General features: G+C 35.0%; 1 long non-coding RNA gene across 1 annotated transcript; it reads right to left on the bottom strand.

Moving 5' to 3' along the window:
- Positions 1-942: 942 nt before the first annotated feature.
- On the bottom strand, positions 943-20,255 carry LOC121830499 (uncharacterized). The gene is made up of 4 exons (XR_013051946.1): positions 20,188-20,255; positions 19,730-19,844; positions 7,159-7,326; positions 943-1,175 (listed from the first exon to the last, which is right to left on the bottom strand). It is a non-coding gene; the product is annotated as an uncharacterized LOC121830499 (long non-coding RNA).
- Positions 20,256-20,677: the final 422 nt, after the last annotated feature.

Genomic DNA, 20,677 nt, shown 5'->3' with positions numbered 1-20,677 from the left:
ACATCGTTAATGTAATCTTGACTCTGTATATACTGTATATTCTTATTGGATAGTTTTTCTTGTATTAGTTATAAGCTTTTTTTAATTTTAGACAAAAAGAGAGGAAATGTGGTGGTATTGTGTTCTCCAAAATATTGTGTACCTTAATAAACTTATCTGGGGTCAGAGAACAGAAAAGCCACTAAATATATTTTGGATAGGCAGTGGTAGCACATGCCCTTAATCTTAGCATTCCAGAGGTAGAAATCCATGTGTTCAAGGATAGAGCCAAGCATGGTGACTCACACCTTTAATCTCAGGGAGTGGTGGTAGAAAGCAGAAAGGTATATAAGGCATGAGGACCAGAAACTAGAAGCATTTGGCTGGTTAAACTTTTAGCTGGTTAAGCTTCAGGCTTTTGAGCAGCAATTCAGCTGAGAGCCATTGGGATGAGGACACAGAAGCATCGAGTCTTAGGAAACAAGATCAGCTGAGAAGTTGGCTCGGTGAGGTTAGCTGTGGCTTGTTCTGTCTCTCTGATCTTCCAGTTCACCCCAATACCTGGCTCCGGGTTTGATTTTATTAATAAGAACTTTTAAGATTCATGCTACAACTGACTGACCACAGCTCACAGGAGTCGAGATGGCCGGAGGCAGAGTCTACACTCAGGGAGTAGGGGAATGCCTCACTCACAGCAGTCTTTTGCTGGTCTCAGGGCTAAGCCAGGGAAGTGAGACCACACTAGCTGCTCTCTTTTTCAGGAATGGAACCATGTAGGTGTTCCCTGGTTATATGGAACTTTGCAGGCAGGTTTAGGTACCTGCCAGCCCGGGAAGGAGGTTGAGGGTGGGAGCCACCCAGGCCTTTGGAATTTGCCCCACATGAGCACCAGATATTGGTGAAATTATTAAGGCCACTCCATATAGTTAAAAGGAAGATTTATTTAGTGGATAACTTACAAATGAAGGGATAGGTAGGTTGTGGGGTCTGGGGAAGGTGTATCGCAGTCCAGCGGTGTTCTCTGGAGCTCTGATCAGTCAACCTCCACCTTCAAGGGTTCAGGAACAGAGAGAGTGCTAGCCCATCCAGTTCTCTGGTCTCTAGGCAGCTCCCTTGGCCCCGCCTTGTAGGTGTGACAGTTGCCGAAGCCTCAATGGAGGTTGGAACTTCCAGATCAAAGCTGGAATGGCTACCTGCTACAATGAAGAATTTAAGAAAAACAGAAGTACTTTACATTCAAAAACATATTTAAAATCTGGAAATGTGCCAGATGTGAGAGTGATTATCTGGCCTGCTCAGGGCCCTGGAATTGACATCCAACATGGCATATATGAGAAATAGAGGTATACCTAGAACTCTGCAGGTTAAGGTAGATTTCCAAGGTTACCTTTAGCTATATGATCATTATGAATGTAAACTTCATAAATAACCCATAGAATTATATATGTATGAATATAGACATGCAAACTCATATTTGTGAGTAATATACTACGTTTGCAATGCAATACATTAGATAAATGTAAACATAATTTACATTTAGGAGATTAGACAAAGTAGAAAAAATTCAAGAATTAAGAATTCCTATTTACAAAGAGAATAAAACCATATACTGCTATAAATAATAGTTACCATTATGCTCTTATATAAAATGCTAAAAAAGAACATACAACTTTGCCATGCCAGAGGAAGAGATAAATTTTCTTTCTAATTACTTTCTTGAAAGTGATATTAAAACATATCATCATATGACAAAGTGACCAAAGTATGTGGCAGCCAAAATAGAAAAATTTAATGGCTGTAGATTAATCATTTATTTGCAATTTTGTTAATTTTCTGTACTTTCTGAGGTCATTGAACTGATTAGCTCTTAGAATTATAGTTTATAATTTCCCTATTTCTGTATAAATATGTACATAGATTTTTTTTAGCAATTTTATATGGTATTGAATATATAAATAATGACTAAAATACAGCTACAACACTGAAAATCATACACCAACATTGGTGGTAGCTGGAACAATAACCTGCAGGCAGCTCAAAAGGTCCAAGAATTTCTGCTTGACAGCATCATTGGTCAGATTTCATTCCATTACTGTAGCTAGAGTTTTCCTGCCTTGCCCACAGTCAGGACAAATCTCTGTCACCCGCCAGTCCCACAGCCGCTCAGACCCAACCAAGTAAACACAGAGACTTATATTGCTTACAAACTGTATGGCTGTGGCAGGCTTCTTGTTAACTGTTCTTATATCTTAAAGTAACGCATTTCTACAAATCTATACCTTGCCACGTGGCTCGTGGCTTACCAGCATCTTCACATGCTGCTTGTCCTGGCAGTGGCTGGCAGCATCTCCTTCTGCCTTCCTGTTCTTTTATTTTTCCTCTGTTAGTCCCGCCTATACTTCCTGCCTAGCCACGACCAATCAGGTTTTATTTATTGACCAATCAGAGCAACTTGACATACAGACCATCCCCCAGTACAGCCAAGTGCAGACCATCTCAGACACCTGCACTCAGGCTCATGGTCCTAATCATCCTCTATGCAAACCTGCTGAGTAACGCCACAAGGAACCCAAGAAGGGCTCCCACAAGACATACATTAACATCCCACAGCACATTACCTGTTGCATTTCTTTCCATAGAGTTGGGGAGGGAACCTTGAAAAACTTACAAATTTCTCCTTTTCCAGATACATGACATTTTGTTTACTTCCAGGTTCTCATGACCTTCCCTGCCCCTCCTTGAGGGAATGTTTTAATACAACAGATATATTTGCTTTAATTAATTTATAAAGTACACAAACTCACGAATAACAGGAATAAACTCTTTCAATATACTTAGGATAACAAAAAGTCTGTATTGTTTTGAATCCAAGGTATATCTTCAAGTAAAAATAAGAGAAATAAGTGCAAGATATTTGTCCACGCACTACAACTGAGTGTGAGTGTTGTCATAACTTCTGTGGCTTTAGTGGAGGGGCCAGCATAATATTGGTCTCACTTTTACAACTGTCTATACCCAAGGTGCTGATGACCTGACCTGGAATTCTTTTATTCAAATGCATGCTGCATGAATCGGCTTACTAGCAAAAATGATCCAAAGCAGCACCAAGATGGCCTTTGTCTCGTTAGAGCCAAACATGACTCCTAAGGAAGATAATCAGCAGGAGACCTGGGGGTTGCACCTGGAGAGTCTGTCAATGGTGAGTCTCATGTTCAAATACACTTGAGAGATATCTCTAGAAAGGATGGTGTGTTGTCTTAATGTTTTTCTTTTTGGACACCAAGAATTTATGCATTATAATTCCATTACCATGTCTTCTATATTTCAGAAATAATGTTCAAAAACGTTAGTGGGCTTTCTCAGTCTTATACCACATATCCTAGATAATATAATGAGCCTTCAGTTTGGCTTTGATATTTCTCACTTTATTTAAAATGACTTTCCAAGTGATAATAAACTTTTAGGACAAACATGAAACATCAAATAGCTCTTTTGATTTTTGCTTGATGCCATACTCAGTTGAGTTAATTGCTCCCTTTTACAAACTCACCTTTCTCTGTCCCTCACTAGGAGGTACATTACCCAGGTATTCCAATTACTTCAATGTTTCTCTCAGTCCCCCTCAACGTTGGTACTATTTTTGATTTATATAATGTACACAGACACACAATCAAATCCACAGTCTATTTGGTGGGGGTAATCGTATTATTTCCATATGTCTTTCTTATTCCTTGATTCTCCATTTTCTATTGAAAATTTTATTGGAAGTTCATTAGAGGTAAAGATTAGAAAAATAAAAACAGATAGTTTTATGTCTTTGGCAACTTACTCTACTATAATTTTTATGTCAGCAAGTCATTAACTACTTTATATCCCACTATTTAATCAGAGTTCATTCAATCAAAGTCCAAGGTGGTTAATAATATTTGCTCACTCATTAGGTTCTCAAAGAACACTTGACTTATAGTTTACCTGCATTCTGTATTCTTAGTCTTACTTGTAACATGGACACTCTGTATATAAACTTCAAAATGTACCTTGTACTCTGAGACATAGGAACAGATCATAGATTGGTCAGTGATTTCAATAACAGCAAATACAAAAAATATGCTGGCAAATGAAATGAGGATATGAATACTGTCTTAAAAATCCATTTGTCTATGATTTTCTTAAATTTATTTTTAATTATTTTTTTATTTTGCATACCAATCTCAGTTCCTCCCCATCCTCCTCCTCCCCCCCCTACTCCTGTTATTCCACCCTCCATCCACACCTCAGAGAGGGTAAGGCCTCCCTTGGGGAGTCAACAATGTCTGGCATACTAAGTTGAGGCAGCACCAAGACCCTCTCCCTTCCCTATGTGTTAAGGCTGAGCAGGGTATTCCACCCTAGGGGATGTGTTCCAAAAAGCCATTTCAGCTAAGACTCCTAGCAATAGTGAAGAGAACGCCTAGATTTACCTTCCCTTATAATCAAAATAGTGAATACTCTAACTACATCCTGTAACTGATGGGAGCAGATGCGGTGATCCATATCCAAGCACTGGGCTGAATTGCTAGGCTTCAGTTGAAGAGAGGGAGGAGGAATCACAGGAGCAAGTAAGGTCAAGACCATTATGGAGAAAATCATAGAAACAGCTGACACAAACTGGTGGCAGCTCATGGACTTTGGTCTGTTAGCTGGAAAAAAATGCATGGAACCAAATTAGGCCTTCTGAATGTCGATGATAGGTATGTGACTAGATCTGTTGGGGGAGCCATTTACAATGGGACCAGGACCTGTTGATCATTTTTGCAACAAACAAATGTTAGATAACACTATGGATCTCTGTATCCCTCTACCTACTAGAAACAAATAAGTTTCTTTGGTAAGATATGAAAGCTACACTTGTCTTTCAACATAAGGATAAACTGTTGAGAATACAATGAGAAATAAATCATCTAGGAAAATGATAGTAGTAGGTTCTGTGACCTCAAAGGTAGGCCATTAGTTTTAAGGTTTCAGGAATGAATTACCACCAACTTAGTGGCCCTAAAGTACAATTAGACAGCTGTGGGTTACCCTAACATATAAGTGCCATTATTGTACCACCCATGGTTTGCAATCTTTACAGGTATTAAGATTATTGAATGACTTTCTCCCCTGAGATTTTGCATAGCAATTTCTGATACTATGAGACCTAGGTTCTACTGAGTTGGCTTCCAGGTTATGTCTTTCATCTTAATTAACCAAAGTCAAATGTCTGCATTGGTGTAGTGTCTTTAGGAATAGGATCTTACCTTCAAGTTCTGAAAGAAAACCAACAACATTGACAATGGCCTATAGATTTTTTTAAGTCTTCTAAATCTCCCTGATCAAAAATTCAAAGGTAGGTTTTTCTTTCAAGGCATTGACATTCTGTTAGACACTCCAAGGCTCTTGATTAGCAATGTCACACCCTGTGATGAAACTCTCTCTCTCTCTCTCTAGATAGATAGATAGATAGATAGATAGATAGAGATATAGATATGTGTGTATATGTGTGTGTGCATGTGTATGTGTGTGTGTATATATATATATAGTATAGTGTATGTATGTATTTATACATATATATTTGGAATAGTAGTTTAAGATTGTTATATTCATTTATGCTGTGGAATACTTGTTTAATGATGCAAAGATTTGTTGCATTCTTTTATGTTACATTTTTTTGACTATGTAAAGCATGTTCTTTGGCCTTCCTAAAGTACCCTATTAGTATAATAAAAAGCTGAACAGCCAATAGCTATGCATAGGAGGGATAGGTGGGGCTGCCAGGCAGAGAGAATAAATAGGAGGAGAAATCTTGGCTTGAGAGAAGAGGTAGAAGTGAGAAAAAGAGAAGGAGAGGATGACACCAGGGACCAGCCACCCAACTACATAGCCAACCATGGAGTAAGAAGGAAAGGGTGATATTAGAATAAACAAAGTAAAAAAGCCAGAGGCAATATGTAGTTAAACAGAAACAGGATGATTTAAGTTAGAAAAGCTAGCTAGAAACAAGCCAAACTAAGACAAGGCATTCATAAGCAAGAATAAATCTTCATGTATTTATTTGGGAGCTAGGTGGCAGGCTCCAAAGAGGAAAAAAAAAGAAACCAACTACATACAGATATGCATAAGCCTATGTATTATTCTATCTATCTATCTATCTATCTATCTATCTATCTATCATCTATCTATCTATATATCTATCTAAAATTTGTCTCTATCTATCATCTATCATCTATTTATCTATCTATCTATCATCATCATTATGTACCTATTTAGATTGATTATAGATAGATATAGATATGGACATAGATAGATATAGACATGGAGAGAGAGAGATTTCTCCTCCCTACTTAAATCTTCTTCCCTGGCTTTCCCCTAAGAATAAGAAAGGGAAGGGAAAGAAAGATTGAAAAGATATAAAATAAATGACGATTCTAACATATAGACTGAACCATACAGTTTATATATATACATACATATATATACACACATATATACATATACACACACATTTCAAGCATTTATGTATTTGTATACACAAAATAGCTTGGAATTTTTTCTCTTTTTTATTTGTAAATTTCTTCTTGGATTTTTAAAAGAAAGAAAATGGTAATGTTTTACTTGAATCGCTATCATTAGTCAAAATAAAAAACTGCCTTTGTAAAGCAGGAATTGAATATGCCATGTGTATTCATTATGGAATTATTATGAGCCCCTGCATGAGAAATTTGAGCCTTATTAGAGGAGTCAACAATAATTCCTACAAAAGCAATGAGTAAATAGTAGCATAAAGAATTAGCTTTTCATCATAAAAAGGAAAAGAAAAAGGCATGGGTTTAATCCATATATATCCAGTCACACTATGCTCTGAAAATGCCCAAAACTTTTTTTTTGTTTTCATTTCTTTCCTTATCAATGGGACCATGTAGTCTCACTTATTTTCTATTATTTTTGACACAGGAAAGTCTTGAAGGAAAGTGAATCAGTTAATCTAGACATGTCTGTCTTCTATTTGAATTAGATTAATTTTAATGCTTTCCTTTGTCATGTCATTTAAAATTGAACACTTTCAAAAAATTCAAAAATAAATTTTTGTCACTCAGCAATAGGAAGAGCATGCTGTTTAATCATTTAACATGACAAAAACTTTTTAAAATATGTACTTACATATATCAGAATATAGAAATAACACATGTGCTGTTGGATGTTCTGTATGTCCTGTGGGAGCCCGTTCTTGAGTTCCTCGTGGCTTTACCCAGCAGGTCTGCATAGAGGATGATTAGGACCACGGGCCTGAGTGCATACCAACTGGTTATTCAAAACAAATGGTTAGCCCTGAAAATATATACAAATAACATTATACAGACTGAATAAGTTGAATTCAAGAAGTACATATGTAATTTAGAAAACTTACAAATATATACATACATAATAAATACATATATAACACTTATTATATATACGTGTCTATAACATACACACACACACACATCTATGTGTGTGTGTGTGTGTGTGTGTTTGCCTGTAACAACAGTTAATGAAGAAAGTGGCCATGGACTTGAAAGAGAGGATGGAGGGGTTTATGTAAAGGTTTGTAAGTAGTAAAGAATAAGGGGAAATGATTTTTAATATATAATATTTTAGAAAATATTTGTAAAACAACCATGTTCTAACAAATCTCTTACAAGGTAGAGCTCATTAATTTCCTGTTAATCTGAGAATTCTTGAGTGCATTATATCTGTCCTTTTATTCCATCCAAAAATATTTTGAAAAAGACATTACAGTCAAATTTGAACATGTTTCTTTGTTCTCATTGCTTACATTCTCTTTGCATCCTATAAAATTGCAATAAACAGTAACCCCAGGGACAAGCATGGTGGTATATGCACTTAATCCCAATTCACAAGAGAGAGAAGACAGTGGAACTCTATGAGTTACAGGCCTTCCTGATATATAGCAAATTCCAGGCCAGTCAGGGCTTCCTGGTAAGACAATCACTAAAAATATAAAAGAACCCTGACAAAAAAATAAAGAAATACTGACTCCAAAGCTTGATGAGGACCAAGACAAAAATTCTGAGGCAGGCATTGTTTATTTAAAAGTGACCCACGGTCTTCTCTTGGCTCTTATGTCTCTTTAAATGAGGTACTCTTCAGTTGTGATAAGTCACCTGTTTTTCTCATTGGAAATGTCTGTGCTTTTCATTTGACGTTATAAGTTCATAAAAACTAAGTGTTGCACCTATCATATTCTTCTCAGTTTTATCAAACCATGGAAACATTTTCTGAATACAAGAAAATCTTACAGTTTCTTTTCAATATATCAACTACATCACAGAGTACACAGTTTAGTGACTCATTTCCTTTCTATTTATTATTCAACATATTTCTCTAAGAAGGCATATCTCTTGCATTAAACGTAATTAGATCAAGTTCTATGATCAAGTATTTTAACAGTTGTTTGTATTCTATCCCTGATTTCTCCTCAAATCTTTTCATTAGTTTTAATATCAATTTGTTCTTATGTATTTTTTAAAATAATTTATTTATTTCTATTTTATGTACAATGGTGTTTTGCCTGTATGTATGTCTGTGTAAGGGTGTCAGATCTTGGAGCTACAGACAGTTGTGAGCTGCAATGTGGGTGCTGGGATTTGAACCCAGGTCCTCTGGAAGAGCAGTCAGTGCTCTTAACCTCTGACCCATCTCTCCAGCCCAGTTCTTACATATTTTAAGTATATACAAAACTTGTCTCATTTTCTTTAAGCTAAAGTGAGTTATCAATGTATAAACCAATACAAAAGGAAATGCTCATATATATTACAATTTTCCTATATGTAATATTGCTTAAAGTTTAGCAATATTAAATATTACTATATAATCCATCTTGTTCCTTTCATAAAAATAACTAATATTTATTTAGAGTGCATTTAATGCCAGCCAGGCACTTTGCCAAACATTTTACATGTATTAACCTAATTAAACCTTCATATTATTTCTAGGGATTATTCTTATTCTCAATTTAAAAATGAGTTCAACAGAAAGATTAATTAACTTCCCTCAGGCTACCTAGGATGTCAGAATGAAGCTGTGTATCTAGGCTTTCAGAGTGGGATTATTCTACATACTCAGAAGATTTACATTATCTTATTAAAACAAATAAGCAGAATGTTTAGTGCATACCATTGTCTTGTAATGCTGACTAACACATCAAGCTCTCTCATGAATCTTGTGGGTACATTTGCTGTTGAAGGCATGCATGTGCATTAAAAATTGGAATTAAAAATATTGTTCAGACTAATGTTCTTAATAATAATTTAGTCGTGTTTTGTTTAAAATTATAATTATAAAATAATATATTTATTATTAAAATGAAAAAGATTAAAATTCAGAAAGCAATTACTCTGAAAAACGAAATAGCATATTTAAAATGAATACCAAAATATATTTTGCCATTAAGTCAAAAATATAATCAATTCTGTGGTATGATAGAGACTGAACACAATTGTTTCACTATACCTCAGTTTGTATTTCTTAAACTAAAGTAGTATATATTTTTTGTAGTCCCAATTTAGGATTGATTCAAGAAATAGAAGATAAAATTATCTATCTCATTTTTTAATCCATTATAAGATACTTCAAATGCACTATGAAAACAGAGAATTGTAATATGTAGTCAAGAGGAGTTGCATCTTCAGAAAATCAAAGATGAATTCTTATGTTAACAATATAAACTTGTAGCTATTAGTTCAATAATATTAAAATGAGACCCAGAATGAAGTTGCGAAGAAACCACAAAAGGTACTGGGTTGCCAAAAAAAAAAAAAAAGAAAGCAATCGCAAGTAACACTGGTATTGAACACCAAAACCACTTTTCAGTGTTTGTTGTGAATGCAATGGAAGCATTTAGTATTTCGTCATTCTTCATGATTTAATGGATAATCAATGTATGATTAATTTTGCATAGTTTCAAAATTCCACAACCTTTAAAAGCATAAAAAATTCCAGGCAGTTTATTCACCTCTGAAGAGTCATTTTTAATATTGGAGATTAATTAAATTTGCTGTTCCAAGCCATTAAATACAACATCAGTAATATTTTTGGAAGTCTATCTCTTTACATTCTCTGAAGTGTGTTACTGATTGCCTAGGCCATAAAAGAGTAACTATAAAAGAAAAAAGAAAGACAAAATCCATATCTAAAACAAAAGCATAAATAGCCATTCATTTTATTTGTGGATTTATGTTCAAATCAGGGTCAAAAGAGGACTCGGGAATCCATTTTTGCTGAAATTATCAGGTTACCCAACAAAGCACTTTTCTTTTCAGATGTAGACTCTCATAGAGAAAATAATGTCTAACATCTTTGCATTTTAATGAAAAATATTAATATATAAAATTTTATTTCTTAAGCATAAACATTTGTCTTTATAATATTTAATCTGTCCATATTTTAACATATTTATAAACTGAAAAAATCAGAAAAAATCTAGATTGAGTCTCTAGGAAAAATTGGAGGTACCTGCTTCTCGTGGGCTTCTTAAGGAACAGTATCACCATTTTTACTCAAGATATGGCTTTAAAAATGCTGTGATAGTTTAGTAGAAAACTATCACATACTTAAAATGTATGTGTTTTGGTAATTTTGTTCATTCAGTATCCTTAATTTCGGTTTGACTGTATAAGAATGAAACAAATTATTCATAAGAAATTAATGACCAGTGTTTTCATTAAAGTTTGTAAGCATAGTCTGGCATACTTTGAGATAAAGAGTGCCATCATAACCAGATCTCACTGAGGCAATGATAACGTGGTAACAGGTCATAGGACTTTTCTGGTTGTTCAACTCAAATATTAGTCTTTTAATGGTACAAAATTAAAATGAGTATTCTTTTTATTTATTTATTTATTTATTTATTTATTTATTTATTTATTTTGGTTTTTTGAGACAGGGTTTCTCTGTGTAGCTTTGCGCCTTTCCTGGAACTCACTTGGTAGACCAGGCTGGCCTCGAACTCACAGAGATCCACCTGGCTCTGCCTCCCGAGTGCTGGGATTAAAGGCGTGAGCCACCACCGCCCGGCTAAAATGGGTATTCTTTTAGCGTGAAAATTATTTCCTTCAAAGTATTAGTGATTATCTGCTCATTCACCTGGCAGTACACTCTTACTCGGGAGAAGAAGGACTTCTCCTCTGTATTGTTGGCGAGTATAATGAAAAGGACAATGGGTTCCAAAAGTTGGAAGAACCGTGACCACTTTCTTAAAACAGTGAAGTGTACAATAACAATTTCCCCGTGACATTTGCCATTTTTTACATTCAATAGACATTCTTTTACACTTGAGGTGACTACCTCAAACCTATCCTTTGATTTACACATTAAGTTTGCATAATACTCATTACTGGAATTTCAAAAATACTAACCACAACTCCAGGAGTAGATTATATGCCCCCCCACACACACACATGCACACATACAAAGACTTTTATAGTCCATTCATTAGAAGTAAGCGAACTCTGAGCTTTGTTGTTTTTGTGGTTTTTTTGTATTAGTTGTTTAAGTGTTTTAAAAGTAGTTTGATCATATTTAAATCCCACCATTATAGCCCATTGATTAGAAGCAATTGTTTTTGTTGTTGTTGTTGTTGTTGTTGTTGTTTGATTAGCTCTTTAAGTGTTTCAAAAGTGTTTTGATCATATTTATCCATTCCTTGGTTGAAGGGCATCTAGGTGGTTTCCAGATTCTGGCTATCATGAATAATGCTGCTATGAACATTGTTGAGCAATTGTTCTTGTGGCATGCTAGAGAATCCCTTGAGTATATGCCCAAGAGTGGTATCATTGAGTTTTGAGGTAGATTAATTCCCAATTTTCTGATAAATTGCCATATTGATTTTCAAAGTGCTATACAAGTTTGCATTCCCACCACCAGTGGAGGAGTGTCCCCTTTGTTCTACATCCTCTCCAACATAAGCTGTCCTCAGTGTTTTTGATCTTAGCCATTCTGACAGGTGTAAGATGGTATCTCAGAGTTGTTTTGATTTGCATTTTCCTCATGACTAAGGATGTTGAGCAATTTATTAAATGTCTTTTGGCCATTTGAGATTCTTCTTTTGATAATTATCTGTTTAGATCTATAGCTCCCTTTTGAAAAATTGCATTGTTTGGTAATTTGTTGTCTAGTTTCTTAAGTCCTTTATATATTTTGGAAATCAGCCCCCTGTCAGATGTGAGGTTGGTGAAGAGCTATTCAAATTCTGTAGGCTGTCATTTTGTCTTATTGACTGTGTTCTTTGCTTTACAGAACTTCTCATTTTCAGGATGTCTCATTATTGGTTGTTGCTCTCAGTGTCTGAGCTACTGGAGCTATATTTTGGAAGTTGTCTTCTGTTCCAATGCTTTCTAGGCTACTTCCTACTTTCTTCTCTATCAGGTTCAGTGTAACTGAATTTGTGTTGAGGTCTTTGATGTACTTGGATTTGAGTTTTGTACATGGTGATAGATATGGATCTGTTTTTAATTATCTAGCACCATTTGTTGAAGATGCTTTCTTTTTTTCATTGTACAGTTTTGGCTTCTTTGTCAAAAATCAAGTGTTCATAGGTTGTGAATTAATGTAAGGATCTTCAATTTAATTAAATTGGTCCACATGTTGGTTTTTCAGCCAATACCAAAATGTTTTTTATTATTATAACTCTATATTAGAGCTTGACGTGAGGGATGGTGATGTTTCCAGAATTTGCTTTTCTGTAGAGGATTGTTTTAGATATCCTAGGTTTTCTGTTTTTCCATATGAAGTTGAGTATTGTGCTTTCCAGGTCTGTGAAGATTTGTGTTGGGATTTTGATAGGGGTTTCATTGAATCTGTGTAATGCCTTTGGTAATATTACCATTTTCATTTTGTTCATTCTACCAATAGATGAGCATGAGAGATCTTTCAATTTTCTGACATCTTCTTCACTTTCTTTCTTCAAGGACTTAAAGATCTTGTCACACAGATCTTTCACTCTTTTGGTTCAAGTTACCCAAGGTATTTTATATTATTTGTGGCTACTGTAAAATATAATGTTTCTTTGATTTCTTTTTTGGCCCATTTATCATTTGTGTATAGGAAGGCTACTGATTTTTTTTGTTAATCTTTTTTTTTTTTTTTGAGTTAATCTTGTATCTTGTCACAGTACTGAAAGTGTTTATCAGTTATAGGAATTCTCTGGTAAAATTTTTGGGGTTATTTATGTAGACTATCATAACATCTGCAAATAGTGAAAGTTTGATTTCTTTCCTTCCAATTTCAATACACGTGATCTCCTTTTGTTGTCTTATTGCTCTAGAACTTTGAGTACTGTATTGAATAGATATGGGGCCAGCGCACAACTTTGTCTTATTCCAGATTTTAGTGGAATTGCTTTGAGTTTCTCTCTATTTAATTTGATATTGGCTGTTGGCTTGTTGTAAATTGCCTTTATTATGTTTAGGTATGTTCCTTGTATTCCTGATCTCTCCAAGACCTTTATCATGAAGAGGTGTTGGATTTTGTCAAAGGCTCTCTCAGCATCTAATGCGATGATCATGGGTTTTGTTTGTTTGTTTGTTTTTCTTTCAGTTTGTTTATATGGTGTACTACATTGACAGGTTGGCATATGTTGAACCATCCCTTCATCTCTGGGATGAAGCCTACTTGAAGATCTGGTAGAATTCTGCACCGAATCCATCTGGCCCTGGACTTTTTTGGTTAGGAGATTTTTAATGACTGCTTCTATTTCCATAGGAGTTATTGATCTATTTAAATTGTTCATCTGGTCTTTACTTAATTTGGGTATATAGTGCCTATCCAGAAAATTGTCCTTTTTAAGATTTTCCTATTTTGTGGAGTATAGGTTTTTCAAGTATGGCCTGATGATTTTCTGGATTTCCTCATTGTCAGTATTTATGTCTCCTTTTTCATTTCTGATTTTCTTAATTTGGATATTCTCTCTCTGCCTTTTATTTATTTTAGGTTAGGGTTTGTCTATCTTTTTGATTTTCTCAATGAACCACCTCTTCTTTTTATTGATTCTTTGAACTGTTTCCTTTGTTTCTATTTTATTGATTTCATCCCTCAATTTGATTATTTCCTTGCATCTACTTCTCCTGGGTGAATTTGCTTTTCTTCTAGCTATTTTAGGTGTGCTGTTAAGTTGCTAGTATGAGATTTCTCAAACATCTTTATAAACATAGTGCATTTAGCACTATGAACTTTCCTCTTAGTACTTCTTTCATAGTGTCCCATAAGTTTGTGTATGTTGGATGTTCATTTTCATTGATCTCTAGGAAGTCTTTAATTTCTTTCTTTCTTTCTTCCTTACTCCAGAGGTGATTCAGTTGAGCATTGTTCAGTTTCCATGAGTTTGTATGCTTTCTGTAATTTGTATTGTTGAATTTTAACTTTAAAGCATGATGGTCCAATAAAATACAGGAGTTTGTTCCAATTTTCTTTTATATCTGTTAAGATTTGCTTTGTGACTGAGTATGTGGTCAAATTTAGAGAAGCTTCCATGGGGTGCTCTTGTGTTTTCGTGGAATGTTCTGTAGATGTCTATTGAGCCCTTTTGGGTCATAACATCTGTTAGTTCTTTTATTTCTCTGTTAAGTTTCTATCTGGCAGACCTGTCCATTGGTGAGAGTGTGGAATTGAAGTCTCCCACAGTTAATGTGTGTGTGTGTGTGGGGGGGTTGATGGGCTATTTAAGCATTAGTAATATTTCTTTTACATATGTGGGTACCCTTGTACTTGGGGCATAAATGTTCAGAATTGAGACTTCATCTTGATGAATTTTTCCTGTGATGTATATGTAATGTCTTTCTTGATCTCTTTTGAGTAATTTTAGTTTGAAGTCTATTTTCCTACATTTGATAGCTACACCAGCTTGCTTCTTAAGTCCATTTGACTAGAAAGACTTTTTCTAGCCATTTACTGAGGTAGTGTTTGTCTTTGAAGTTGAGGTATGTTTCTTTTATGTAGCAGAATGCATCCTATTTTAATATCCATTCTATTAGCCTATTTCTTTTTAGAGACAAATTTAGTCCATTAATATTAAGGGATATTAATGACCTGTGATTGTTAATTCCTGTTATTTTTTGGTGGTAGTATTGTGTGTTTCCCTTCTTTGGGATTTGGTGGTGTGGGATTACCTAGTTCCTGTGTTTTCATGGGTGTCCCTAACTTCCTTGGCTTGGATTTTTTTCTTCTAGTACTTTCTGTAGGCCGAATTTGTGGATTGGCTCCCATACCCCATCCATTGCAACCCCAGTTTCAGGCCAGTAGGTAGGACTTCTGCAGGCATGCCTGACTAACACCATTCTCTCCTGGACCCTCTAACCTTCAAGCCCTAATCCTTCCCCCAAACCCACCCATGCTCCAATCCTGCAGCTGTTCCCTGAGACACAGACTCTGCCAGCTCCGATTGGACAAAGAGCTCTGAAGAGTGGCTCCTGAGACACAAAGTTTGCACCAATTAAAAGAGATAGATAGATAGTTTGCCAGTTCAAGAATATATTCTATGACATAAAGAGCAATATGGTACCACCAGAACCTAGTGGTTCTATATCTGCAAGACCTGAAAATTCCAACAAAGAAGAAGCAGAAGAAAACAACCTTAAAATTGACTTTAAGAAAAAGATAAAGGCCTTTAAAGAGGAAATGAAAAATTCCCTTAAAGAAATTGAGGAAAAGACAAACAAAATATTGGAAGAAATTAATAAATCCCTTAAAGAGGGCCAAGAAGACCAAGACAAAGCAATTAAGCAGGTAAATGAAACAGTTCAAGACGTAAAAATTGAAATAGAAGCACTGAAGAAGACAAAAACTGAGAGAATGTTGGAAATAGAAAATCTGAGTAAAGGAACAGGAACGATACATGCAAGCATAACAAACAGAACACAAGAGATAGAAGAGAGAATCTCTGGTGTGGAGGATACAAGAGAGGAAATAGATTCATCAGTCAAAAAAATAATAAATCCAAAAAGTCATAACACAAAATATTCAGGAAATCTAGTAAAACATGAAAATCCAAACCTAAGAATAATAGGAATTGAAGGAGAAGAATACCAACTCAAAGGCACAGAAATAATATTCAACAAAATCATAGAAGAAAATTTTCCCAACCTAAAGAAGAAAATGCCTATGAAGATACAAGAAGGTTTCAGAACACCAAATAGACTGGATCCAATAAAGAAGTCCCATCACCATATAATAATCAAACCACTAAATATACAAAATAAAGAAAAAAATATTAAGAGCTGTAAAGGAAAAAGGCCAAGTAATATATAAAGGCAAACCCATCAGAATAATACCTGACTTCTCAATGGAGACTCTGAAAGCCAGAAGGTCCTGGACAGATATTATGCAGACATTAAGAGTCAATGCATGCCAGCCCAGACTATTTATACTCAGCAAAACTCTGAATTGTCATAGACAGAGTACACAAAATATTTCATGATAGTTCCAATTTTTAAAGAACATTCCCTTTGACTTTCTATAGGTGACTCCATGTAACTTTTATAACTTGGTGTTTAATGTACTTGTCTTATTAATCTTGATTATTCTTTTCTTCCCATTTAAAGCATAAGACGTGCCACCCCTTCTTTTGAACATTTAGATACCATTGCAGGAACATTGGTTGACCTAATATTAGTATTGTTGTTTCTGAAGATTTAGGAATTTTTTGATGAGAAGAAACAAGATAGAATTCCATGACTCAATACCAAATAGACAACATTTGTCAATTATGGTTGTTGTCTTATATAGGTAGTTTGTGGAACATAAAATAATTGAAAAGAAGGTATTATTAAAGATCACTGTTCAATGGCTATTATAAGAGAAGTACTAGCCATTATAACTGCAAGGTATTGAAATAAGTATAAAACAGTAACATGCACAGATGAAGTAAGTACACATTACTACAGATAATCCTCATATATTTGTTTTGCCAAGATTGTAATAAATATTGAATTTGTAAGTTATATCAAAATAAGGTAAAAGTTGATTAAAAAAGACATGTCTGTACATTGTTTGAAACTAGAAATAAGAGCAAGGATGTTTCAATAGCATAAAAAAATAAAGCCTTAGTAATAGAAAATCATGGTTCCTGGGTCCTGGATCATAGATGATATTTTGCAGACCAAAATCAAAACCAGCAACCTTGCATTGTCTTCATTGAATCATGGATAACTTTTAACCTCTCTTGCTCAGAAATCAACAACATATTCTAAATCCAAAGGTGGATTCTTTTAAATTGGCTATGTCTATCTAAAATTATAATAAGTATTATGTATCTAAAATGAGTATCTTTCAAGGCATTCAGTTTCTAGAGACTTGGGCTCCCTTGTCTTACACAGCCATTTTTATGACTTTAAGAAATCTCTGTGACTCTAACTCCACCCTCTAAAGACACAATGTCTTGGGCAAACACTGTAATGAAATGGCAATTGTTTTTCTATTTCTGAAGACTGCCCTCTCCTCTTCCATCCTACATAAATGAAATCACTGGATGCCATTCCTTTTTTTAGTGTGAAAGACTTATACTTTTGCTTAATAGAATATGTGTATTTTATTTTAAGTCTAGTTAGTGTGTGTGTGTGTATGTGTGTGTGTGTGTGTGTGTGTGTGTGTGCATGTGCACATTTATTATTGTATGTGTACATACTCAGTATGTCAGCGGAGGTGAAAGAACAATTTGAGGGAGCCACATAGCCACTAAGCATTATATGGCTCCTAGAGATCAAACTCAGCTTGGCAGACTCAGAGGCAAATGTCTCTACTTGCTGAGTCATCTCACCAGTCATGACTAGGCTTCCTGTCTCTCAAATTAACCAGCACTTCTTTCTTTTCAGGGTTGAGTAACATCAAAGTGGGTGTATTACTGTATCACTGTTTATTCTTTGGTGCCCTAACATTTCAGCATGGCTTTTATCTCTTTCATTTAGTGGAATTTAATGGTTCCTGGTTTTGATAAAATCCAGTGTTTCATTTAAGGGTCATACTCTTGGGCTTATATGTGAGAATCTTTGCTTAATCTATGACCCTGGAAATTTTTCATCTTTTCTTTTAAAATAGTTCTAAAATTTTAATGTTTATGCATATACTGATTTGCTAATTTGTGTTACTTTTATATCTGGAATGATTTGGAGTTTCATGTTCAATTTACATGTTGCTGTCTTATTGTTGAAAATCGTGTATGTGATAACATATTAATATTTTCATTTCCTCTCTGTTTCATTGAACAACATATTTATTCATGTTCTCATACCACATTGATTTCATTACTATTTCTTTCACATAAGTTTTGAGATGAGAAAATGGAGTGATCCTACGTACTCTGATTTTGCAGGATTATTTTCATATTTTCTGGGCCCTTTGTAATTACCCTCAGAATCAGATTAAAATTTACAAAAAGAACTCCAAAGCTTTATTATGATTAATTAGTTATGGGAAATACCGTGTTTGTAATAATGATAAACCTTCTCATCCATGAATGTGGTGAATGAAAAAAAAGTAGAAATAAAAAGGATATGACTGCTCGTAGGTCTGGTGTAGACAAAAGCAGAGTGAAAGCACAGACAGGGACATCTGGGTGAGTCCAAAATCAACATGACCCTGACTGAGGTGGGCTATGTGGGGATAGGAGGGGAAAGGAGAGAGGGGGACCAGGTGCAATAGCCAAGAGGGTAAGGGAACAAAAGGGGCAGGCAAATGAAATGGCTGGATTAAACATGAACGACCATCCCAGCACGCTGGACTGGGGAGTTCAGAGTAGTGGGGAATGTGCAAGCCAGGAGGACCCTGTAACAGCTAGTGACTGAAGGACTCCAGGGGAACCTGGCCGTCAAGTTCACTTTGACATTTTAAGTACGCATCTCAGCCATTTGTCCCAGGGTGTGAGACTTAACTTGAGCTATAATTGTCAGCTATGCATTTTAGGAGCAAAGTCCATCCTCAGTAAACATTAATTTTGAGGACTTCAAGACCATTTGGATCTCGAGAACTTGGCAGAGATGCTGGTAACATGTTTCATTCTCAATAGGAATGAAAAAGTGTTTCTCATGAGTTCCGAGTATCAGTGTTTATGGATGATTGATCAGTGAGTTCAAAGATCAGCAACTGCCGCTTCCTTCTCCTGGACATTTACAGCCTCGGGCTGCTTGTTTATAAAACTTTCTTTCCAGACCAGCTAGCTAATCCTCACTTCCAACTTGGTGCTGTGCTTGCACCTAGTAAATGCACTCTGGTTCCTAATTTTGGAGGTTATAGAACCTTCTCTGGTCCCTGCTTCCTTGTAAGTATATCTGTGTGTCTATATTTTCTTCATTCTCTCCCAGTTCCTAGCCAGAGTTTGGGATTCTAGTAGCATGGATTGAGTAACATGGTTTTCAATAACTTCAACAATATTTTGTTTCCCAGAGCACAAAGTTTGACAGTCATAGTTCAATTTATTACTTTATATTACTATGTTATAAATCAAATTTTTTTCTTAGTTTCATTTGTGAATTGTTTGTTAAAGTATATTGTAGCTGGTGAGTTTTCTCTTTGGGTTCCGCCAAGCCTCAGCAGTCTGACAGCCCACTTATAAAATAAATACACAGACACTTATATTATTTAAACTGTTATTATTTAATGGCTCAGGCTTCTTGTTAACTGTTCTTATATCTTAAATTAACCCATTTCTATTAATCTATACTTTGCCACATGGCTCGTGACTTACCAGCATCTTCACATGATGCTTGTCTTGGTGGAAGCTGGCAGTGAATCTCTGCTTCAGTCTTCCAATTCCCAGAATTCTTCTCCTCCTTGTCCCACCTATACTTCCTCCTGCCAGGCTGCTGACCAATAAGTGTTTTATTTATTAACCAATCAGAGCAACACATTTGACATACAGAACATCCCACAGCAGTATATAGACATGAAATTATTTTAGTATAACATCTAAGTGCCAATGTTTTTGCTATATCATTTCTACATTTTCAATACTATTAAACTGATAGAATAGTTTAATAATTTAGTGATACCACACAGCTCTCTGTTTATAAATCATGGCATAAATGAATTGAAATAGCTTTTCTCATCCCTTTTCTTTAGGATCATTTTCATTTGTTCTCTTTGCCTGGCTGACATGGTTAGAGTTTCAAATACATTCCACAGAGTAGATATTGAGGTACTGACCTTGTATGAGAGGTTACCAGGTGAAAGGAATGACCTTGTCATTTCCTCATCTTAGGGGAAAAATTGCCTTAAAACAAAGCAAAATTATCAATGAGCTTGTTGCAAATGACTTTTCTCTGCTGAAAAAAAATGATTATTTTAATTTTTTTCCAAAAGGATTATGGACTTTTTCAAATGTTTCCAAATCAACTGAGATGAAATGGTTGTTTAATTAGAAAAAAAATATGTTGGTATCCTGTATTACAAAAATGTATAATTATGGTTGTTCATAAAATAAGTGCTATTAAAATGAATTGCTGTATTTGGTATGATCATAATTTAAAGACAAATTTGAGGCATTAAAACTAACGACCTCTACTCAAAGAAAGCAATGCTCAGTAAATATTTATTTCCAGTTTTATATTATTAACTCTTGGTTATTGTTATGTGAGATATTTCCTGGGGAAGTATGAATAATGAACCTCTGGTAATTACTTATAAGAGACTGGGA

This window comes from Peromyscus maniculatus, chromosome 6 (assembly GCF_049852395.1).
Source record: "Peromyscus maniculatus bairdii isolate BWxNUB_F1_BW_parent chromosome 6, HU_Pman_BW_mat_3.1, whole genome shotgun sequence".
Lineage (NCBI taxonomy): Eukaryota > Metazoa > Chordata > Mammalia > Rodentia > Cricetidae > Peromyscus > Peromyscus maniculatus.
Note: the sequence above shows the minus strand (reverse complement) of the source record. Positions and strands in the feature narration are given on the sequence as shown.